This window comes from Ovis canadensis, chromosome 19, assembly GCF_042477335.2.
Source record: "Ovis canadensis isolate MfBH-ARS-UI-01 breed Bighorn chromosome 19, ARS-UI_OviCan_v2, whole genome shotgun sequence".
NCBI lineage: Eukaryota > Metazoa > Chordata > Mammalia > Artiodactyla > Bovidae > Ovis > Ovis canadensis.
Window position 1 is genome coordinate 19,622,258 of NC_091263.1, and position 25,560 is coordinate 19,647,817.

Below are 25,560 nucleotides of genomic sequence, written 5' to 3' on the forward strand. Positions count from 1 at the left end.
TCAGGTTCCCACTGATTTTCTATTTTACATACGGTAATGTATCTGTTTCAATGCTATTCAGTCTGTGACTTATCAATTTTTTGCTCTAATTTAGGTGACGTATATCCTGGTTTGGCCAAGACAGTGCTGGCTTATCCCTTCACCCTATGCTTTTAACTGACACATAGTTGGTTTACAGTATTGTGTTAGTCTCAGATGTACAGCAAAGTGATTCCGTGTTTTTGCAGACTATATTCCATTATAGGCTACTTACAAGATATTGGGTGTAATCCCCTGTGCTGTGCGGTATACCCTTGTGGCTTGTCTATCTTATGCACAGTGACTTGTCTCTGTTAATCCCACGCTCCTAATCTGTCTCTTCCCCCTTCCCCGTCCCCTTTGGTGACCACACACTTGTTTTCTGTATCGGCCTTCACTATATTTCACTGGCCCCTCCTTTCACTCGCACACGCATGCTGGTGTGGACAGTATGGCCTCTCAGCCCTGTCATGCTGTCTACACTAGAGCAGGACACAGGACACTGGAAGGGGCGGCCACACTCATCCATCTGACCGGAAAACCAGTTTCACCCTCACATGAAAAATGCCATATTTGAGGTCGATTCTAACAACAGTTATCTGGACTAGAAATCACTCCTGGAGCATCCCCACAGGCGAGAGGAGAGACTGCCACCCAACAGGATATTAATTGGATGGCAACAGTTAATTGATCTCCTTTTCAGGAGTTCTGAGCTTGTGATCCAGTCACAGTGACAGCAGATGGAGGCGGGGACTGGTGGAGACCACAAAGGATGAACCTCAAAAACACCCCAAACACTTGCAAGGAGCAAAATGACCAGGTCACCAGCGCTGCTGTGCAGTCATGAACAGTAAAAAAAAAAAAGACATCTCCTTACTGTTGACTGAACAAATAAAGCACAACATAAAGCTGAAAGTTATATTATATTCCAAGGAACTAAGGGAGGGACCCCTAGGAGTTTTTTGCAACAAAAACCCAGGTGATCTGAACATTGAAAGATGACTGCTATTTAAAGAAAACCGGACATCACAAGTTAATGAATTTAATGCTTTTCTATGTATGGAAAGATGCAAGAGTCTGGGCTTACTGACATCACCCCTTTGACACCCACCTTAAGTCTTTAGGGGCCAGTGTCCTGCTTTTCTCCACCCTGAACCTTCTCAGGGAACACAGTCTGGGCCACCGCAGTGGCGGATGACCCCACTATCCTTTGTTTACTCACATGCATGTGACATTTTTTGTCCTCATTATTCTGTGAAGTGTTCTTGCTCGAGCACTAATGTTTTCCTTGAGTTCCTAACTTCCTTACAGTTCTTACAAACTGAAAACGTATGGTACATTTATAGTTCATGGACACTCTCTCTTTCAATGCCTCCCGATGAGACGCAAGTTAGGAAGCATCCAGGTCTCCACTGTTATATTCTAGAATTCAAGACACATATCACAATACAGCCACCACCAGGAAAGTCCACATGTAACAATGTCAGCTCAGCTCAGGTCCAGCTAGTCCTCATAGTGCTTCACAAGAGGCTTGCCTAGGCCAGGATAACCACATGTGTTATACGTTATATGTAATAAAATTATTTAAATAATAAATACAAATATTATTCTATTATTAGAGCTAACTTTTGTGCATTGAGGCACTCTTTATATTTTTGTTCCTCTAAATTACCCAAAAGACTAAAGGGATCTACTTCTACTGATGTCTGAACACTACAGAAAACTATAAAGCCAAAATTGTTTTCTCTCCCTCTACTAGTTTTTATCAGAATAAGATAAAGAAAAATTGAGAGTTCAGAAATCAATAACATTAAATTATATTTCTCATTCTTTTATTTCTATTTGGCTTTAATAACTCTTCTCCCAGGCTGAATGAGTCACATTAAAGCAGTCATCCCATAATCAATAGATCAACAAGTCTTCATGATACAAATGTTACTCACATTATACCTAAGTGACTACTGTCAGACTAACTTGAATTTCTTAAAGGATAAGTATTACAACACATAGCAGGAAGAAGTCCTTGGCATGGCATTGTATAAGCAGCACTACTAAAAGACATCTCTTCTCAAAACTATCTCACCTTTGTAGATACATGCCCTAAAATTCTATTCTTGCAAATTCAAGGCTTTTGGTTAATGTTCTCTTAAGTGTCACATAATTCTGCAGGTTAAAACACATTAACTCACAATTAACCATTAACAGCTCAAAGTGAATCAGTCCAGAATACACTTTTCAGAGTGTATTATTCTTAAGTGTGCTAGTATTAATATGCGTTTTAAAAGGGGTTTTGGTTTCTCAAAAAATTAAACAGAAATATCATCTGATTCAGTGATTCTACTCCTGGGTATATAACCAAAAGGCATGAGGCAGTCAAATAAAAACTTGTACTCCTGTTCAAAAACAGCACAATACTTTGTGCTTTGGTGGTTTTTCATAGTAACAAAAGATGAAAACTCAAAATGTCCATCAACTGATGAACAGACAAACAAAATGTGGTATCACCCATGCGGAATATTACTGAGCCATAAAGAGTAATGAAGTACTGATATATGTTGACCCTCAAAAGCATTATGCCAAGTGAAAGAAGCCAGACACAAGAATTTATATATTATGTTGTATGATTATATTTATATGAAACATCCAGATTAGGTAAATCTATAGAGACAGAGGAGATAGGTGGGCTGCCAGGGGCAACAGGAGGGGTGATGGAAGCTACTGCTCAGTGGACACAGGATTTCCTTTTAGGGTGATGAAAATGATGTGGAGCTAGATAAACGTGCTCGTTGCACAACACTGTAGATGTATGAAACGCTGCTGGGTTGTACGCTTTAAAGTGATTAATTGTGTGTTATGCGAGCATTTTAAAGACTCCAAAAACTCCTGCAGTGACTTAGATTTAACTCAGAATTTCTCAAGTGCCTCTCAGCACAGAGATGTCAGTGCTTCGTAACTGTATGTGTGTGTGTGTGTTCAATCAGTCTCACAGAAAGAGATAACAAAGTGGAAACCAGAGACATCCTACTAAGATCAGCAAGAAGAAAAAAATGATCCAGGAGGGAGCCCTTAACTATCAAGCACAGACCAGGAGAAAAAGACAAAGGATACAGGAAGGAGCGGTGGGTAGGCGACTAGAACTCAACTGCAAAGAAACGCGGATGATTTAATGAGATGGGGACCAGGAGAACTTGTGTCCACGTGTCTCAGGTCAGGTTCTCTAGGAAAGTAGCCTCTGAGATGAAGATTCATAGGCAGGAAGTTTGGGGGGATTCCCTAGGGATCCACATCTGTAAGGGGTAAGGAACAAATGATTGGCAGAGGAAGAAGCTGAACTGCAGGGCAAATCCAAGGAAGACCTTAGCCAATCCCACAGAGACCTTGGAACTACGCGCCCTTCAGAATGGGCCAGGCCTCGGTCCTCCGTACTGGCAAGTGTGGGGTGCTGGCTGCCTCAAGGGTGTAACCTTGGTTGAGGAGGAAGACTCCTACTGATGCATTTGTCTGTAAGCCCAAGGAAGGAAATGGTTCTGGCAGCTGGGTGATCAACAGCTCTGTCCTGAAGTGGGGATCCGGAGGCCACACCAGAGCATCCTCTACCCTAGGCCATGATTTTCTGAAAAGTTCCCAGCATCCTACAGAGGTCATTCCAGCAAGACCTCTTCCCATACCCACACATCAAAGGAACATCACCTTCAGGAAATATGCAGTTCAGTGCTTCTGAGAGATTTCCTGTCCCGTGCACTGTGATGCAGGCTTTTCAGTTTGTGAAGAAGAAGGAAAAGCACAAGTCTACTCTCTAGTAGCAATTTCTCTAGTAGGGCGGCCTACAGAATTAGTATTAACATTACTTCAGAAAGAGTTGCTACAGATTAATCACCCTCAAACTGAAAAGATCGTTTCTTGCTGCCATCCCCATATGTTCCATTAATTAGCATCAAATAAATGCCATGGTTTGCTTTTGGTCCCTGTGTAACAGAGAAGAGCGAAAGCTGACTCCATGTTGGATCTGTTTCTTTTATTTTAACCTTTGCTTTGGGTTGCTTTTGTTGCTATAACCACTGAAAGGATGCCGCCTATAGCTGTAAGCATACATAATGGCCTGCCTTGGGGAACCCTGTCCCTCTGCCTGAATGTTAAACTACAGCGCCTTTGTTCAGCTCACAGGGAGACATTCTGACCCTGCCCACCTGTGAATGGCAGCAGGAAGGAAGAAATGAACACACTCCCTCCTAAAGCCTGGCCAAATCAGGAGATATTTTGCAAGACATTTCTTTTTAGGGCTTCTCTGGTGGCTCAGATGGTAAAGAATCTGCCTGCAAGGCCGGAGACCCAGGTTCAATTCCTGGGTTGGGAAGATCTCCTGGAGAAGGGAATGGCAACTCATTCTAGTATTCTTGCCAAGAGAGTTCCATGGACAGAGGCACCTGGAAGGCTACAGTCCATGGGGTTGTAAAAGAGTCGGACAGGACTTGTGACTAACACTTTCACTTTGTGGCCTGTTCACTTTACTTCCTCCCCTCCTCCCCTCCCACCCTCTGGTCTATAAAAGAAACTGGCATCCAGACTCTGATAACATAGTACTCTAGGACTGTAGTCCACCATCTTATTGGATGCCTGGCTTTCTGAAGAAAGTCACTATGCTTTGCCTCAACATCTCCCAGTTATCAGGCCTGTCATGCAGCGAGCAGACCAAGCTGCTCCTTCCATTGGGGTTAGTCCTTCCACAGTGGAGTCACTTCAGGGGACAACAGCTAAACAGAGACTCTTGGTCCCTCTCAGACGATCTGCACCAGAATCTTCAAGGAAGAAGCACAGCAATTCATCTTTTGTATTTGATGATTCTTGTGGATATAAACATCAGAGATCTACTATTAGAAGTATTCAGATCTATCCTAGTTTGAGAACGTGATTTTGGAGTCATGGGTTTATGGTCCATCACACTGGCCTCAGCAGCCCTCATTTTACCTAACTAGATGCCAGGATTACCAAACTCGGGTTTGTCTGCTTGCTGCTGGAAATCTCTGTGTTGATAGGAAAGAAAAGGCTGCTTTATTCGGGAGGCTGGCAACTGGGGGAGAAGCTGGAATCATGTCCAAGTAACAACTCAGATGACTCTGATCAACCATGAAAGTTTTTAAAGGAAGAATCATTTGGGGGAGGAGGTCAGAGTCTTTATTTTCTTCCAGTGTGTGTAGACCTTCTGAAATAATAGTGAGATAATGGTGAGATAATAGGGTGGTATCTAGGAATTTTGAGCTCAGCCTGAAAATGTCCTCAGATGCATCTTTCAGACCTCCCAGTCACTAATTTGAAAATCTTATATGATTGTCTCTGATCATCTCCCTCCCCTGTTCAAAACCTCCTTCAACGTCTATCATCGTCTTGAGTATAAAATACAAACTCTTCAGTCTGACATGGAAAACGGGGCCTCCCGGCGTCGAGTTGTCCTGGGTCCCTCTTGGTTTATTTTTTAATATTTTTGTTTATTTATTTATTTGGCTCCACCACGTCTTGGTTGTACCATGTGGAATCCAGCCTCCCAGCCAGGGATCAAACCCAGGCCTCCTGCATTGGGAGCACGCAGTCCTCGCCACTGGACCACCAGGGAAGGGAGAACCGCTAAAACTGGGAGAATCACTAAAAAATGCAGAGAATCACTAAAACAAAATCTCAATATTTGGGTACATGTTTGCAACATGAGATAAGGGCTTTCCTTTTGGTTCAATGGTGAAGAACCCATCTGCCAATGCAGGAGACGTGGGTCTGATCCCTGGGTCGGAAAGATCCCCTGGAGAAGAGAATGGCAATTCACTCTAGTAGTCTGGCCTGGAGAATTCCAAGGACAGAGGAGCCTGGGGGGGCTACAGTCCATGGGGTCCCAAAAGAGTCAGATATGACTTAGTGGCTAAAAAATGACAACAACTGCGGTTACCATCCTCCATCTGGGTGGGAGCACACTTCCTGCAGAAGATCTCAGAGATACAATGTTCTATATATTCCTTGAGGGGAAATCAGGACTCTGCCCCAGGGCAGCTGCACTATTGTTTCTGGCCACCTCCCTGGTCTCTGCAACTGTTCCCTGATTAGCAACTGTTTGAATCTGTCCTTTGATCTCAGGGAAGGTCAAGGAGGCTGAATGAAGTCTATTTCCTATAAACCATAAATGGGAGACAGGGAAAGGATTTGGACCGAGGAGGGTCCCCAGGGTCCTGCTGTGTTTTACCAGGAGCCCATATTGTGCTCTGTTGTACGAAACTCCTCTGAACAAGTATGTCTGTGTTTACTGATGAGATAATATTTCTGACATTTCACAACTCTATAAAGACTCATGGGAGAAAGTTCTGACCTCAGAGTCAGAATTGTTCATCTCTTGAGCAATTATTAGATGGTTTTGACATTATAAACAGTGTGAATCACCCACCTATAAAGTTTCCTTCCTTTTGTTGGCTAGAAGAAACTTAAAATCAAGTTTGTGACATTCCTCTAGCAAATATGCATGACTTCACTGTGTGATTTTTGTGTCCTGACTCATTTCTAGCTCTACTCTACTTTCCTGACTCATTTGTCTTTATTTGTTATTTCGTATGTATCTTAATAAGCTCTTTTACATCCTTCTGAAGAAAAAAAAAAAGGATGGGTATCAATAATCAACTGTTTTCCAATTATTAACAAGTGTACCGACTTTGGACAAACCCAATACATCAATGAAATCTCTTGAGAGCAAAGTATCCCCTGCCAGTGTATTCTGTTTCTGCACAGAACTAAGCGAAGTTATTCCATTAAAACCAAACTGTAGCCAATTAATTGGATAGAATTTCAACTTTTGACACCAAGAACTGGTCTAACAACATTTTGTGACTTGGCACAACAGTGGATATAGAAAATAATAGGCCTTGTGCATTTCCAAAGAATTACTGAGGAAGGAATTTAGAAAATGTCCTACAATTTTAATTCTCTTTCCTTTGCCCCTGATCTTGTTTGTAGGCATAAAAACAACACGATGGTTATAGAACCCCAAGATTTGAATAAAGCATTTCTGATTCTCTGAGCTTTTACACGGAGCAAATTCCCACTTTTCACCCGGCTTAAATGCATGCGTTACACTTTGCTATGCGCTGAGCAAACCCCTAATACATGGTCTGTTGCCATGACTGAGTTCACCTTGGGAAAGTGAAAGTTAAATTGAACATATTTAGAAGCTTGAGGTTAACACACTACAGATGAATTTTCATTTTGTAGTAGGCATTAATTGTAAGAATATTTTATAATTAGTGCTGGTTATACAAAGTATATACAAAGTAAGCCAGAAATGAACTAATAGTTCTAATGACTGAGGACTTCATGAGTGGATCATGAAGCAGCTCCTCTCCCCATTTCTACTGAAGTCATCTTGGGAAATAGCACAGATATGGGAAGAAAGGGTGGAGCCCTGGAAAATCTCTGGAGCTGTTAGAATGACCCTTCCACCACACTGGTAGGCGGCATGTCACATAGCAGTTATGCTGGCTCTGGCATCAGATCACCCAGAGTTAGACCCTGGCACTATTACATATTAGTAGCGACATTGGGATATTCAACTGAATCCCTCTGTGCCTCAGTTTCTCTTTTTATAAAAATAATATTACTATCTCACAGATTTGCTTTGAAGATCAAAGCAGTTGATGCATAGAGAGCTCTTGGACCTGGACAATATCACAAGTTTAATGTGGGCTCAATCCCTGGGTCAGGAAGATCCCCTGGAGAAGGAAATGGCAACCCACTCCAGTATTCTTGCCTGGAGAATCCCATGGACAGAGGAGCCTGATGAGCTACAGGGCATGCGGTCGCAAAAGAACCGGACACCACTGAGAACGCACTGGATGATGCCCTGAGACAGAGATTAACCTGCATCCTTTATTAGAAGATTTGACAGGAAATTCCCAACAAGAGGAGCCACTGCCACCATAATTGTCAGCAGCCGCGTTCCTGGTGAAGAACGCCAGGAGCGGCATGGCTGCCTTGCTCAGAACGAACCAGCCTCGTATGCTTCACTAAGGAGCTGGGACTTCATCCAGAGACAAATAAGGGCACCTGGAAGTCTGTAATGAGAAGAATAAAAGGACCAGATTTGGCTTTTAGAAGGACTTTTTTTTTTGTAGACAGCGATTTGTTAAAGTGAGAGAAAACCACACAAAATAAGAGTTGCCAAAACAAGACGAAGTGTGTGTGTGTGTGTGCTCTGGATGTGCTAGGTAAGCATGTAGTTCTTTCCCCGCCTTCCCGTCCACTCTCCCTTCCCTTCCCTCCCCTCTTTCCTTTCCTTCCCGTCTCTCTGCCTCTCTTTCTCTGTTCCTTCCCTTTTTTTCATGTGAATGAAATCTCTTTGTATCCAGTCCCACAATGGAAGCTGCTGAGACAAATTCTCAAACTCATCGCTGACCAGGACTCCTCAAAAAGGGACTGCACTTCAAGACCCAGGATGAGTACTCAAGACGAGGCATTTTGTCTTCAGTCCAGACATCAGGAAAAGACAGGGAAAGGAAGGTTATGCATTCCTCCTTTAAGACAATTCCCTGGAAGTTATATACAAGACCTCTGCTTACTTCCTTTACCTGAGTTCACTCACTCAGGTTAAGTGACTCCCGTGTGGTCTCCTTGAGCTGCAAATAAGTCTGGGAAATGTGGTCTTAATTCCAAGTGACCCTGAAATTGAAAATATCTGATTACAGAATGAAAAGAGAAAGGCAATTTTAGGGTGCAGTTAGCAACTATTGGTAAATAGCTATGGGCAATGTCAGAAAGCTAGATGTCATAGGGCCAGCTTTGTGTAAAGTTGACTCTAGAGTCAGGAGTGCCCCAGATTTCTGTGTTTTATGAAAAGATGGACAGTAGTTTGTCAGCTGATCCAAGGAAGGAATTAGTTTACAAGGAAGATCATGTATTCATCTTTGAGCACCTTAAGCTTGAAATATTTGCAGGACAACCAAATGGGAAATACACCTGAACAGGTGTATTTACATTTGAGGAGCTCAGAAGATTCATTCCAGCTGGTCCTACTGATGTAGCATCGCTACAGAAGGTGGTTAAAGACAGACGGTGGGTGAGATGGCGTTGGCTCCACCTTCCTCCTCTTATGGCCCAGAAAGGTGAGGGATGTGGCTGGTGAAGGTGCTGGCTGCGACAGACCCTGCGTGGCCACTCGGCGAGCCAGCATGACTCTAGACCCTCACACAGGCTGGGAAGGACCCTTATGGAAACAGGAAGTCCATTAAAGGCAGAAGAGGTAGAAAAGAGATGCTATGGAGAAGGTGGGTGCAGAAGAGCTTATTCAGAATAGCAGGAGGTTCCACGGGTAACACCAGACAGCCTGCAAAGGAGGAGGGGACAGGAGGACAGGGAGAAAGCCGCTGCAGAATCGTGGCCGCAGAGGCCACGTGATGAAGGGTGGCTGAGGAGAGAGGCTTGGAGGTCTCCCCAGGAGACTTTGTCTCTTCCCTGAGTCCTGGCAACTGCTAATGCTTTAGGAAAAGGGTTTTCGCAAGTGACTTCTCTAATGATGGTTTTGTACGTAGGTAAACCCGTGTCCTAAACCCAAGCAGTAGCAGAGGCCTAAGGGCCCCACCACGAGGTGCTGGACCACAGTCTTCTGCCTGTGCTGTGCGCTCCAAGGGGAGCGGGGAGAAGGGGTAACACTGAGACTCCCAAAGATGCGGAGCGGCTTGTGGGGGTGTGTCCTTCCTGCCCAGAGGGTGCAGGGAGGGATCTTCTAATTTCTCCATATCCCATGAGCAGCTACCTTCAGGGGCTTGGAGATAAGTGGTTGACAGATAGGCCAGCTATTTAGGAGTATCCACTTGGACTGAACATTGGTAAACTGGAGCCCAAGGGGCCAGACTGGACCCATGGCCTGTTTTGGTAAATGAAGTTTCACAAAGACACTGTGGTTCCTTTAGAATTGTCTCTGGCTACCTGGGTGCTACGGCGGCAGAGCAGAGTAGATCCTACACAGGCTGTACCACTTCACTGTCTACAATTCTTACTACCCAGCTCTACACAGAGAAAGCTGGCCAAGCCCTAATCTGATAATATAGGCAACGCACTTTTAATACAGTAATCTAGCGCAGAGTAAGTACTGGTAATTTATAGATGTTTTTATTTTTATCTCTGAAGGCCAAATCTGCATCACTAATGCCTTTGTTACTGGCAATTTGATGTTAGATGCTCTGGAAAAATGATCCATCCTTGCTAATTTACATGTTGGTGGTGGTAAAAACTTTCCTATTTTCTCCTTTTTCTCTTAAGGCATGGATGTATCATTTCAGTCATATGGATCTTTATGAGTGTGGAGATCGTGCCTGATTCAACCATATGGAAATTATTTTCAACTTAAAGGCATTTAAAACTAACAGATGATTTCATCTCGTATGCATGCAATTATTATGAGAACTAAAATGTCCTACTTTTGGATGCCAGGACAAGTGAATTCGAGGGTCTTTTAATCACTAATATTGACCATAAAAAGGGAAGTAAAAGTGCAATTCAATTTAAGTGTAATATTCGTGGTTGCCACATATGAAAATTAATAATGTGCTGGAATAACAAAACACAATAAGACTTGTGGATCCTATGACCTATTTTCCATTTACTTTAAACACACGATTAAAAGATTTAAGCCTTAAAGTGAAAATGCTGTGATACAGTAATACACTAACCAATGTTAACCCAAATGAAGCTTAGAGTTTAGTGGAAAGACATTCCTTCTATAGAATATGGGAAATATACCTAGTTAATAAGCTTAATTAAATTTAATTGGAATCATCTATAGAACGTAATTTGAGAAGAGGTGGACTGAGTCGACACCTTATAAAGAAATACCAAAAAGGGACTCAGTAGATGAAAGGTAGTAACAGCAGGACCACAGGGCACGGAGCCTTCGAGCTGAGCTCGGGTTGTGATAGGAAAGGAAATGACTCATGCGGGAAAGTCAGGGCTTAATACGCGAAGCCCTTCGCCTCCGGGAGGGGCAGAGAAGGTCACATGTCATGAAATCTCGGGCTTCGGCCGAGGTCAGACCTGAAGCAGCAGAAGGTTGTTTTCAATCACTGTCTTGCTCCTATTCTAGCACAGACTCACCTCTTCATCAGTTTGTCCTTTCCCACCACCGAGGCCGGTGCTGTGATGAGGGAGACATTTTTGTATCTGCACCGCCCACGTGGTCACTTGTCACTGCCCCTGGCTCCTGAGCCTAGGGAAGGTGGCGAAATGTACCAAGGAACTGAAGTTTCCACTTTGTTCCCTTTAAATTCATGTTTAAATAATGACACGTGGTTGATAGTTACCATGCTGGAAATACGGGGTCTACCCCAAACAAGTTTCAGACTATCTTTGGAACCCAGAGGAAGGCTCAGACGATTTCCGTAAGTGACACTGATGGATAATGGCTTGAGGATGTTTCCTGATGCTGCAGAACACCCGCCAGATGTGACCCACTGCATTCTGTACCTCTCAGCATCTCTCATCCTTCAAAACACATGTATCCTGTGTCCCATTTCTGAAATTCTTGTCTTCCAGCCTCTTTTCTAATTCATTAACTCAGCAGGAGGTTGCTGAGTAATAAATATTAAAGCAGAAAGTATTAAGAGGCAGTACATATGTGTTCAATCGCTCCAGGTACGTCTGACTCTTTGCGACCCCATAGACCGTAGCCCGCCATGCTCCTCTGGCCATGAGATTCTCCAGGCAAGAACACTGGCATGGGTTCCCATGCCCTCCTCCAGGGGATCTTCCTGACCCAGGGGTCGAACCTGTGTCTCCTGCGTCACCTGCATTGCAGGCAGATCTTTAACCACTGAGCCACCTGGGAAACCCAGTAAGAGACAGTGAAAGTGAAGTCACTCAGTCGTGTCCGACTCTTCACGACCCCATGGACTGCAGCCTACCAGGCTCCTCCGTCCATGGGATTTTCCAGGCAAGAGTACTGGAGTCGGTTGCCATTCCCTTCTCCAGATGTTCCCGATCCAGGGATTGAACCCTGGTCTCCCACATTGTAGGCAGACGCTTTACCATCTGAGCCACCAGGGAAGTCAGTAAGAGACAGTGCCTTCCCCTAAAGACTTAAAAAAATTTTTTTTAATTTGGGACGTAGTTGATTAACAATGTTGTGTTAGTTTCAGATGTACAGCAAAGTGATTCAGTTGTACATATACAAATATCCACTGTTTTTCAGATTATTTTCCCATATAGGTTTTTACAGAATATTGAGTAGACTTCCTTGTGCTATACAAGCAGGTTCCTGTTAGTTACCTATTTCATACATAGCAGTGTATACATGTCAATCCCAAATCCCCCAGTCTATCCCTACCCCTCACCATATGTTTGTTCTCTAAGTCTGTGAGTATGCTTCTATTCCCCTAAAGTCTTTTTTTAGTCAGTTTTGTTCAGAGATAAATACCATAAATTTTTGAGAAAAAAATAAATCATTCAGGTTAAGATTAAGAAAGTGACTTAGAAATTGTGGGAAATCCTTACAACATCATGTTGGTAAATATCTGACTATCTAGCATGATTCCAATTTTGTGTACATGTATAATCCTTTGATGTCCAAGTTATTAGACACAGTGAAAGTGTCATCTTATAAAAGTAGATAAAATGTAGCAGAACAAGACTGACTCTCTAATAAAAAGAACTTTCCAGAAATCTGTAAAATGGAAACATTTCTATAACCCTGGACTTTTTTTTTTTTTTCTCAAGTAAAAGTCTGTGTCTATCTACTGAGGGTAGTTCAAGAAAAAAAATCAGGTCAGCACTATCAATGACCAAAGCAAGTACATCTCACAAATTGGCCACCAAAACAGAATCTTGTCAATGAGCATTCTGACTCACTCATGAAATTATTTTCTTTTGTTTTCTGAGTTTCAGTTTCCTCCTCTCCAACAGAGATCAAATGCATGAGGAATGTCCAGTGACTGAGAGCTCAGGAGATATACTACCTGCTGCCACTGGGAAGCTGTGAGAGTGAAACCCACCAGGACCCTGTGGGGCTCCTGGGCCTGGGGGCCTTTCAAACAGCTGCTCATCAGGGAAGGGAGGGGATGCAGAGACAACTGGGGCACAGCCCAGATGCAACAGTGCATCCTTGGGGCAGGGACCTGGCTTCCCCTCAAGGGGTGCACAAAACAACATCTTTAGGCTATTCTGTAGAATAAAAGCCCCAATGACTGGAAGGTGTTCCAGAGAGAAGTCATGGTGTGATAACCTCAAAGCTCATCAATGAGGCCAGATTAAAGGAATGCAGGCCCTAATCTTATCAGCAACTCCACCCTTGAACCACTGCTAAAAAACTCATCCAGTGGATCACAATAAACTGTGGAAAATTCTGAAAGAGATGGGACTACCAGACAACCTGACCTGCCTCTTCATAAATCTGTATGCAGGTCAGGAAGCAACAGCTAGAACTGGACATGGAACAACAGACTGGTTCCAAATAGGAAAAGGAGTACGTCAAGGCTGTATATTGTCACCCTGCTTATTTAACTTCTATGCAGAGTACATCATGAGAAATGCTGGACTGAAAGAAACACAAGCTGGAATCAAGATTGCCAGGAGAAATATTAATAACCTCAGATATGCAGATGACACCAGTCTTATGGCAGAAAGTGAAGAGGAGCTAAAAAGCCTCTTGATGAAAGTGAAAGAGGAGAATGAAAAAGTTGGCTTAAAGCTTAACATTCAGAAAACAAAGATCATGGCATCTGGTCCCATCACTTCATGGGAAATAGATGGGGAAACAGTGGAAACAGTGTCAGACTTTATTTTGGGGGGCTCCAGAATCACTGCAGATGGTGACTGCAGCCATGAAATTAAAAGACACTTACTCCTTGGAAGAAAAGTTATGACCAACCTAGATAGCATATTCAAAAGCAGAGACATTACTTTGCCGACTAAGGTCTGTCTAGTCAAGGCTGTAGTTTTTCCTGTGGTCCTGTATGGATGTGAGAGTTGGACTGTGATGAAGGCTGAGCACCAAAGAATTGATGCTTTTGAACTGTGGTGCTGGAGAAGACTCTTGAGAGTCCCTTGGACTGCAAGGAGATCCAACCAGTCCATTCTGAAGGAGATCAGCCCTGGGATTTCTTTGGAAGGAATGATGCTAAAGCTGAAACTCCAGTACTTTGGCCACCTCATGAGAAGAGTTGAATCATTGGAAAAAACTCTGATGTTGGGAGGGATTAGGGGCAGGAGGAGAAGAGGACAACTGAGGATGAGATGGCTGGATGGCATCACGGACTCGATGGACGTGAGTCTGAGTGAACTCCGGGAGATGGTGATGGACAGGGAGGCCTGGCGTGCTGCGATTCATGGGGTCGCAAAGAGTCAGACATGACTGAGCGACTGAACTGAACTGAACTGAACTGAACTGAGTCCTCCTGAGCTGGGACACACAGTTTTGAGGCATGAGTCTGCTGTGTTGCTCTGTGCCTGGCAAAGCAATAAAGCTGTTCTTTTCTACTTCACCCAAACTCGGTCTCCAAGACTGGAATTCAGCACCGGTGCACAAATTTTTAGCATCAAGAGGAAAAGATGATTGTGTCTTTGAAAGAGTTTTAAAGGGTAGAATGTGCCGGTCCCCATATGGCATTGATTTTCTTCCAGCGATCACATCTAGGTTTTAGAGAAACTGCAGTATTTCAACAAGGAATTAGAAAGAACTGGCCCACATCCCTCAAAATCCCTCTTAGCTGTATCACTGCCTCCCCTCCAAGTAGACCCAACAACTCAGTTGGACACGAGAAAGTGACTTCCCCAGCCATATCCCAGCCTGGGGACACAGGTGGTATGTGCTTTTATCAAATAGTGAGCCACCTTCTCCGGCTCCCCTAGACCTGGCTTAACCCCCAGGAGAGCTATGAACTCAGAGACCTTCCCACCACTCTTTCGCTGCCCAGTTATACGACCAGCTATCGCTATTCTTGATTCTTCTCAGCTTCCATACTTAAAAGTTTTAAACAAAATCCTCAGGGTTAATAGAAAATTAAAGTCATGTTTGATATGTATGCTTGAGAGGGACATTTTAAATCCCTTTTACTACCCATGGGACATTAACAGAATCAAAATGAAGGCCTCATTGAAATTCCAGGCTTCCACTGCAGGAGAGACAGGTTAGATCCCTGGTTGGGTAAGTGCCATATACCAGGCAGTGTGGCAAATAAACAAAATAAAGGGTGCATTTTGATAAACTTAACAAAGAAATAAATTCTGATCCAAGTTGCTGCCGTAATTAGTCTGAGGTGAACTGCGGTGTTGGGGAAGACTCTTGAAAGTCCCTTGGACGGCAAGGAGATCCAACCAGTCCATCCTAAAGGAAATCAATCCTGGGTGTTCATTGGAAGGATTGATGTTGAAGCTGAAACTCCAATATTTTGGCCATCTGATGCAAAGAACTGACTCGTTTGAAAATATCCTGATGTTGGGAAAGATGGAGGGCAGGAGGAGAAGGGGACAACAGAGGATGAGATGATTGGATGGCATCACCGACTCAATGGATATGAGTTTGGGTAAACTCTGGGAGTTGGTGATGGACAGGGAGGCCTGGTATGCTGCAGTTCATGGGGTCGCAAAAAGTCAGACATGACTGAGCGACCGAACTGAACTGAACTGATATAATAAAAGATAGCTACAAGTGCAAGCAAATCTCTTTTTTAAAAAATGATGTCAAAACATGAAAGGGGACAACGTACATAGGGAGGGCGAAGTAGAAAGAAGACATCAAAAAAGTAAAGTGTGCGTAAAACTACAGCTATGTGCAACTTTTTCAATTTTTAAAATAGAAAATTATAGTCTTATGGGCACTTGACATAGGCCCGCACTCCACTCTGAGGAAACTTGGAAAAACTCCATTTTAGAACCTGGAGCTCAGGTTCTGATGGACTTTGTGAGGCCTTAGGCCCAGGAAGGAGCCTCTCAGATGGCTCTGAAGGACTGCTTGATATGGGTCAGGGAGGAGCCAGGATATATATGAATTTTTGAAAATGAGACCAGATAGTCGGAACATCAAAAGATTGCTGTTAATTAAAGAAAACCAGACATTTCAAGTTAATGAATTTAGGGCTTCCCTTAGTATGGGACGGTAAAGCGTCTGTCTACAATGTGGGAGACCCGGGTTCTATCTCTGGGTTGGGAAGATCCCCTGGAGAAGGAAATGGCAACCCACTCCAGTACCCTTGTCTGGAAAATCCCATGGACAGAGGAGCCTGGTAGGCTATAGTCCATGGGGTCGCAAAGAGTCAGACACGACTGAACGACTTCACTTCACTTTAATATGGGAAGATGCAAGAGTCTGGGCTCCCTGAAATCACTGATATGCACCTCAGCTATCTGGGGCCAGTACCCTGTTCCTTTACATCCCGAGTCCCTGCAGGGCACACCTGCCACAGCGGCTGCAGTGCCTGGGGCTCGGCAGTGGGCAGTCCATCGTCAGGGTGGCTACAGTGGCTGACGGCTTGCTGGGCGCAGCACCCTTTGTTTGCTGATGTGGCAGACATTTTCCATTCACAGGATGAAAAGAGGAACCTGGTCTCTTGGTCCTGATCCTAAGACTTTCCCACTTCACTTTTAAATTCAAGATCTTCCCCAAGCCAGACCTGAGGCTGCCTGCTCACGTTCCTACTTTTAAAAAGTTTAGCAAATGGATGAAGTAATTAATAACAGATGGGGAATAGAAGACGCAGAATAAAAGAAAATGCTACCTCCCCACGGCATTCTTATTGAGACACTTCTCCCCAGATGGGCGTGTGGCAGAAGCACTGCTCCAAAGAAGCAACAGAGGTGAACTTTAAAATGTGACCTCGCTGGAATATCAGCCCAGGTTTGGGACACTTGGGTCTCTGTCAGGCGACAGGAACACTGGAACCGCCCTAGGGAATGGAACAGTGACTTTATGTTCTGTCTGCTACTCATTTTGAGGAAAGACTAACTATCACAGAAGCACCTATTGTTTACACTGGCAGAGGGGTGTTTTGGAGAGTATGAGAAGGGTGGTTTTCTTCCTAAAGCACATGGGATGTATAAACAGTATCGACCTCTACCCCCTAGCTTGGATTTCTGGACAACATGGTGAGCAGGATTTCTGAGCTGCAAAAAAACATGCTGTGAATGATGACAACAGACACATACTATATATTTTATTATTATTGGGTTTTTTTTGTTTGTTTTTTACTTTTTGGCCATGCCCTGTGGCATCTAGTTCCCTGACCAGGGACTGAACCCATGTCCCTCACACTAGAAGCACGGAGTGTTAACCATTGGACCACAAGAAAGTGAAGTCACTCAGTCGTGTCCGACTTTTTGTGACCCCATGGACTGTAGCCTACCAGGCTCCTCCATCCATGGGATTTTCCAGGCAAGAGTACTGGAGTGGGGTGCCATTTCCTTCTCCAGAGGATCTTCCTGACTCAGGGATTGAACCTGGGTCTCCCACACTGTAGGCAGACGCTTAACTGTCTGAGCTACCAGGGATCTTGGACCGCAAGAGAAGTCCCTATATTTTATTATTTTCAAATACCTCTTGTTTTCTCTGTGCCTTGCCTTCTTTCATCCCCAAGAGGATCACACTACCACATTTTTTGAGCTTTCTATTTTGACCTTGGGTAAAGGTTACATATTTAGTTTTCCACTCTTGCATAGAGAATACTAATAACTTCAGTTCAGTTCAGTCGCTAAGTCGTGTCCGACTCTTTGCAACCCCATGAATCGCAGCACTCCAGGCCTCCCTCTCCATCACCAACTCCTGAGTCGGTGACGCCATCCAACCATCTCATCCTCCGTCATTCCCTTCTCCTCCTGCCCCCAATCACTTCCAGCATCAGAGTCTTTTCCAGTGAGTCAGCTCTTCGCATGAGGTGGCCAAAGTATTGGAGTTGCAGCTTTAGCATCAGTCCTTCCAATGAACACCCAAGACTGATCTCCTTTAGGATGGACTGGTTGGAACTCCTTGCAGTCCAAGGGACTCTCAAGAGTCTTCTCCAACACCACAGTTCAAAAGCATCAATTCTTTGGTGCTCGGCTTTCTTCACAGTCCAACTCTCACATCCATACATGACCACTGGAAAAACCATAGCCTTGACTAGACGGACCTTTGTTGGCAAAGTAATATCTCTGCTTTTTAATATGCTGTCTAGGTTAGTCATAACTTTCCTTCCAAGGAGTAAGCGTCTTTTAATTTCATGGCTGCAGTCACCATCCACAGTGATTTTGGAGACCCAAAAAATTAAGTCTGACACTGTTTCCACTGTTTCCCCATCTATTTCCCATGAAGTGATGGGACCGGATGCCATGATCTTGGTTTTCTGAATGTTGAGCTTTAAGCCAACTTTTTCACTCTCCTCTTTCACTTTCATCAAGAGGCTTTTTAGTTCCTCTTCACTTTCTACCATTAGGGTGGTGTCATCTGCATATCTGAGGTTATTGATATTTCTCCCGGCAATCTTGATTCCAGCTTGTGTTTCTTCCAGCCCAGCGTTTCTCATGATGTACTCTGCATACAAGTTAAATAAGCAGGGTGCAGTTCCATTAAAAATGTATGATCTCAAACTTCCTGGAGCATCAAGATAATGTTTCTATTTATCTCTACTTGATGTTTACTTATTTACGGAACTGTTAAGAAATACTATTTTCACTCTGGAATGCTTCAAAAATCCCCAATGCCCCCTTGCATTTTCTATTACTTGCCTTATTTTGTTAGAATTGAATGTTTTCTCAAGGAATTTTTTATTACATAATATTTTATATCTATTCAGGAAGTTTCAAAGTATGTCAACAATTTAAATTTCTTAACTGAGGAACTTTTTTTTTTTTAAGAAGAAATGTAAAAGTCTCAAACACATTCTCATTATATCAGAGTCCCTGGTTCTGTCCACTGTTTGCAGCACTAATGGTGTGATACCCTCAAACTACAGAACTTGAAAACCTTTTCTTTAATATGGTAATAGCTGCAAGAAGATGGATCGAAAATTCACAGGTAACCTTATTCCAATGCAGTTTTCTGTGAAAGGAACACCCTCATCCAAGTGACAATAGAACTCAAATGGGAAAACGCTGCATTCGAACCCCAAGCACTGGGGCATATTCAGAGCACATTACCGGGTAGTCCGCAGGGATAGATGAAAAAGCAACAAGAATGAAGGAGCCAGAGCCATGCACATTCCACTTGAGGTTTCATTATTCTGACTCATCTCCTATTGTCTGGTTCTATAAGTTTGTTTTTATAATTTTTATTATTTTCATTTTATGAGAAATAATTTTATTAAGCTCAATATATGTTAATTCAAAACATAAAATACAAAGGAATCTGCCCATACAACCTGAAATTTATAATCATATAAACAACTTGGAAAAATACCTGGAAAAGAAATTATATCATACTAGATAGAAAAGAAACAAGAAAAGAAAAAGACCAACAAATGAATCTTGTTTGACTGAATCATCTGTGCCCTAGTAGACAGCCCTGGCCCCAGGATATTTTGCATAAATGGTGGAGAAGATTCCATGCAGTAATGTAGGAGAAGAAAAATCTTTTTCCTTCCACATTTCTATGCTCAGTAACTGGGGCCTGTAAATTAAACTGGCAAAAAAGACTAACAAGAGAAAACACAATTTTAATTTTAAGTGTATGTACAAGACTTCACAAAGAAAAATGTGGCTCCAGAAGGCAGCCAGGTAACTGAGGCTTACATACCATGTTAAGCTAAACAAATGAAAAGGGGCTTTGGGCTGCTGGCCAGGGGAAGCAAGTTTTGGGAAGACCAGGGGAAGAAAAGTATGATCAATAAGGGTCATCTTCTTATGCTGATTAGAGCGCTCTGGTGATAAGAGTCCTCTCACTTTCTGATACAGAGACATGTCTACAATGGAAATTTCCATTTGTAATAAATAAATGTATTTAATCTATAAAAAGGGGACATTTATACTTTATTGCTAGGCAAGTAGGGGGAGGTGAAGAGCTTTCCCTGTGTCTGCTGGCTCTCAGTTGCCTTTAGCTCAACATATTCCTAATTCCAAAGTGACATATTTCAGGGTACCCTATTCTGGTTCCCTCCAGGGACGTATTAACATAAATTAACGAATGTGAAATCCATCACCTCCCACTCTTCTTGTCCCTGGAGAATGCAGACTTCATTTCATCCCAGGAAAACTGCTAAATAATTTAAGAACATAGTGTGCTGCAAAGCCTTTTATTTTATAACAAGGATGGGAAAAATTTTGCTTTAGAGAGTAAATACACCACCAGGACTAGAGTGAGGCCAGCGAGGCTTCTAAGGCACACATTTAAGGAAGCTGTCTCCTATTCAGGGTAATGTACATGCCCCTGGAATGAGTACCTTGTTAAACTTTACACCTCAGGCTCCTTCTTCACCCCACCCTAGTCCTGATCCCAAGTCAATCTGTTATGCTTTGGAGACCAGATGGGCTCCTGCATTTAGCCAATCCTGCCACTGTCCCCCATCACAACACAGACACTGAAACGTGAATGGGCATGGCTGTGTGCCAGCAAAAATTTATTAATAAAAACAGGCTCTGGGCCAGATCTGACCTGAAGGCTCTCGTTTGCTGACTGCAGTTTTATAGGAATATTTTAAACTAATATAAATGCTATATTATTTGCCCATTACATTTCATCAGTATGCAGAAAATGTTTTGTGAGCAAATGACATCTATTTAAAGACAAGTTTCTAGAATACTGAGGAGACTTATGCAACGCTGGAAAGAAAGTTCCAGAATTGAGATCCCAGATGCCACTCATTTCTGGCTAAGGTATGTATATATTCTCACATCTTTTAAAACTTGTTTTAAAAACTTCTTTTCTTACTTTTGTGGGGGGCAGGGGGGGTGCTGTCTTTCACCCACCTGCCTCCTAGTCCACCTGTTAAAATGCTAAATTTTTTTTCCTACAAAGCTAAATTTAAAACTGCTTCCTCTATGACACTGTCTCTCTTGGTCTCATCTCCCCAGATACGTTACTCACATTCCCTCTGTGATGATAGAGCCCTTGGTTTAGAATTCTACACTAAAAGTCTTCAAGTAGCCTTGGGTTATGATTAACTATCTGTGTGTGCACACTCAGTGGCCCAGTCATGTCTGACTCTTTGTGACCCTTTGTACTGCAGCCACCAGGCTCCACTGCGCATGGGAATTTTTTTTAGGAAAGATTATTGGGGTGGGTTGCCATTTCCTCCACCAGGGGATCTTCCTGACCCAGGGATCGAACCCTCGTCTCATGCATTACAGGCAGAATCTTTACCATTGAGCAGCTGGGGATGCCCTACAATTAATGTGCCTAATCCTCACTAAACTGGAAAGGCAGGGCTCTTCCTGAACTCACCTACTTTCCTAAATACTAAAGCATATTGCCTCCTTGCATGCTAAGTCGTTTAGTCATGTCTGACTCTTTGTGACCCTATGGACTATAGCCTGCCAGGCTCCTCTGTCTGTGGGGTTTTCCAGGCAAGAATACTGGTGTGGGTTGCCATGCCCTCCTCTAGGGGATTTTCCCAACCAAGGGTTCGAACCCACATCTCTGGCAGCTCCTGCACTGCAGGCAGATTCTTTACCACTGAGCCACCAGGGAAGCCCATTGCATTCTTGGCGGTCTTTAAATATATATTGCAGCAAAGTGAATTGATATTTTGCATTGATTTGTTCTTAAAGTTTATAAAGCACCACCATTACAAATCTCTCAGACCACTGTGCTCCACAAAGAAGTGCCCTGAAGCCATGTGGGAAACATGTTGGCAGAACTCTTGGCTACAGACCACAATCTCAGCCTACACTTTGTATTTTAACAAGCTGATATGCCACCCACGAGTTAATCATTATACTCTAATTTTCTGATGCTACATAGCCCATAATGAGAATGCTCCAAGAGTCCAAACATGTTACTCTTTATTAGAAAAAGATTAACTGCAGACGATTTCTCAAGGTTATTCCACCAAATGCTATGATATCTGAACTCCTCTTTATAATAATCCAGTGGGGCAGAGGAAGAGAGGGCACAGAGGAATCCAGAATGGTCATGAGTTGATGGCTATTATACTTAGATGCTGGATCTGAGGTAGGCTGGGACCTGGGAACTTCGGCTGCAGTGCTGTGCTTACACCTGGACACACCTCTCCTCCAGCAACAAAACAGAAAGAAACTGGATGAGACTAAGTATAACTCTGCACACAGGCAGATGGCACAAATTCTGGACAAAAAATACAAAAAGACCAAAAACTCAACTGCCACTTTTGAAAAGTCTGGAGCAAAAGCAGGGTACTGTGCCTGTCCCCTGCACACAATACCACCTAAGGGGTGGGTAGACCACCTAAGCCCCCCACCGGCACGATCCCTGGACACACCGCAACCCTCACTCCAGGTAAGGAATGAGGTCGCCATCCCCTCACCAAGAGAGTGCGGGAGCAAGGAAAACTGACCTTTGTTCTCACTGCCCCCTGCAGCAGCAGGGGCCCCAGTAAAGCATTGCCTGAATTTGTGTGGCCTCTAGTCAATTTCTACTTATTAAGGAGACCAAGAATACTGGTTGGTATCAGATTCATGGGGGTTTTATGTATTTCTCTCTGATTTTACATTATGCTTAAAATTTTCCAGTAATAAAATAATAGCAATTCAGCTAAAAAACCAAAAGTCTGCCTTTGGTAAATACATTTTAAATTAAAGGCCAATCCAAAGGGAAATAGAAAGAATAGATAGATAGATGCATGGTCGTGGTTTAGTTCCTAAGTAGCCTCCAACTCTTGCGACCCCATGGTCTATAGCCTGCCAGGCTCCTCTGTCCTTGGGATTTCCCAGGCAAGAATACTGGAGTGGGTTGTCATTCCCTTCTCCAAGGGATCTTCCTGACATAGGGATAAAACCTGCATCTTCTGCATTGCAGCTGGATTTTTTAGCATCTGAGCCACCATGGAAAGACAGTTAAAGCATTTTCTGCTGAACCCATTTTTCTGACATCATTTGCTTTGCCAGGCTTCAGCAATACATGAACCGTGAACTTCCAGATGTTCAAGCTGGTTTTAGAAAAGGCAGAGGAACCAGAGATCAAATTGCCAACATCTGCTAGATCATCGAAAAAGCAAAAGAGTTCCAGAAAAATATCTATTTCTGCTTTACTGACTACGCCAAAGCCTTTGACTATGTGGATTACAACAAACTGTGGAAAATTCTTTAAGAGATGGGAATATCAGATCACCTGACCTGCCTCTTGAGAAACCTATATCCAGGTCAGGAAGCAACAGTTAGAACTGGACATGGAACAACAGACTGGTTTCAAATAGGAATAGGAGTATGTCAAGGCTGTATATTGTCACCCTGCTTATTTAACTTATATGCAGAGTACATGATGAGAAATGCTGGGCTGGAGGAAGCACAAGCTGGAATCAAGATTGCCAGGAGAAATATCAATAACCTCAGATATGCAGATGACACCATCCTTATGGCAGAAAGTGAAGAAGAACTAATGAGCCTCTTGATGAAAGTGAAAGAGGAAAGTGAAAAAGTTGGCTTAAAGCTCAACATTCAGAAAACAAAGATCATTGCATCTGGTCCCATCACTTTATGGGAAATAGATGGAGAAACAGTGGAAACAGTGGGTGACTTTATTTTTCTGGGCTCCAAATTCACTGCGGATGGTGATTGCAGCCATGAAATTAAAAGATGCTTACTCCTTGGAAGGAAAGTTATGACCAACCTAGACAGCATATTCAAAAGCAGAGACATAATTTTGCCAACAAAGGTCCGTCTAGTCAAGGCTATGGTTTTTCCAGTAGTCATGTATGGATGTGAGAGTTGGACTATACAGAAAGCTGAGCGTAGAAGAATTGATGCCTTTGAACTATGGTGTTGGAGAAGACTCTTGAGAGTCCCTTGGACTGCAAGGAGATCCAACCAGTCCATCCTAAAGGAGATCAGTCCTGGGTGTTCATTGGTAGGACTGATTTTGAAGCTGCAACTCCAATACTTTGGCCACCTGATGCTAAGAGCTAACTCTTGGAAAAGACCCTGATGCTATGAAAGATTGAGGGCAGGAGGAGAAGGGGATGACAGAGGATGAAATGGCTGGATGGCATCACTGACTCAATGAACATGAGTTTGGGTGAACTCCGGGAGTTGGTGATGGACAGGGAGGCCTGGCGTGCTGTAGTTCATAGGGTCACAAAGAGTTGGATACGACTGAGCAACTGAACTGAACTGAACTAAATTCCTTCTAGACCTTCATTTGTTGGTCTGTGCTTATGTTCACAATTCTGGTGAGCTGTGACAGTTTTCTTACTGTCTTAGCCAAAAGCAGAGTGGCATAATAGGTGGGTGGTTGGGGTCTTACGTTAATACCAGCTAAATACTGAAAGTATAATAAAGACAAAACAAAGAAGTGCTGTATATTTCATCAATCATCCTTGTATACCAGCCAATGAGTTCAATCTTGTTTATTACTCTATTTTAGAGGAGATATTGTATAATCTGACCTGTGCAATTCTGCTTATATCTCATTGGTCAAAATTGGGTCACAGAGTTATTCATATTTGCAAAGAACTCTGGGTCAATCTAGAAATCTCTCCAAGAAAACTAGAGATATCAAAGGAACATTCCATGCAAGGATGGACATAATAAAGGACAGAAATGGTAAGGACCTAACAGAGGTCAAGAATAACAGGTGAAGAATCTGCCTACAATGCAGGAAACCCAGGTTTGAATCCTGGGTCAGGAAGATCCCTTCCAGTATTCTTACCTGGGAAATCCCAAGGACAGACGAGCCTGGTGGGCTACAGTCCATGGGGTCACAAGAGTCGGACACAACTTAGCAGTTAAACCAAAAACAGAGGCAGAAGAGATTAAGAGGTGGTAAGAATACACAAAGAGTTACACAAGAAAAGGTCTTTATGACCCAAATAACCATGATGGTGTGGTCACTAGCCTAGAGCCAGACATCCTGGTATGTGAAGGCAAATGGGCCTTAGGAAGCATCACTACAAACAAAGCTAGTGGAGGTGATGGGATTCCAGCTGAGCTATTTAAAATTCTAAAAGATGATGTTGTTAAAGTGCTGCACTCAAAATGTCAGCAAGTTTGGAAAATTTATCAGTGGCCACATGACTGGAAAAGGTCAGTTTTCATTCCAATCCCAAAGAAGGACAGTGCCGAAGAGTGTTCAAACTACTGGACAATTACCCTCACTTTGCATGCTAGTAAGGCTATGCTCAAAATCCTTCAAGCTAGGCTTCAGCAGTACGTGAACTGACAACTTCCAGATGAACAAGTTCGGTTCAGAAAAGGCAGAGAGGAACTAGAGATCAAACTGCCAACATTTTGTGGATCATAGAGAAAGCAAGGGAATTCTATAAAAAATAGCTACTTCTGCTTCATTGACTATATGAAAGCCTTTGACTGTGTGGATCACAACAAACTGTAGAAAACTCTTAAAGAAATAGGAATACCAGGCCACCTTACCTGTCTCCTGAGAAAGCTGTATGTAGGTCAAGAAGCAACAGTTAGAACCTTACATGGAACAACTGACTG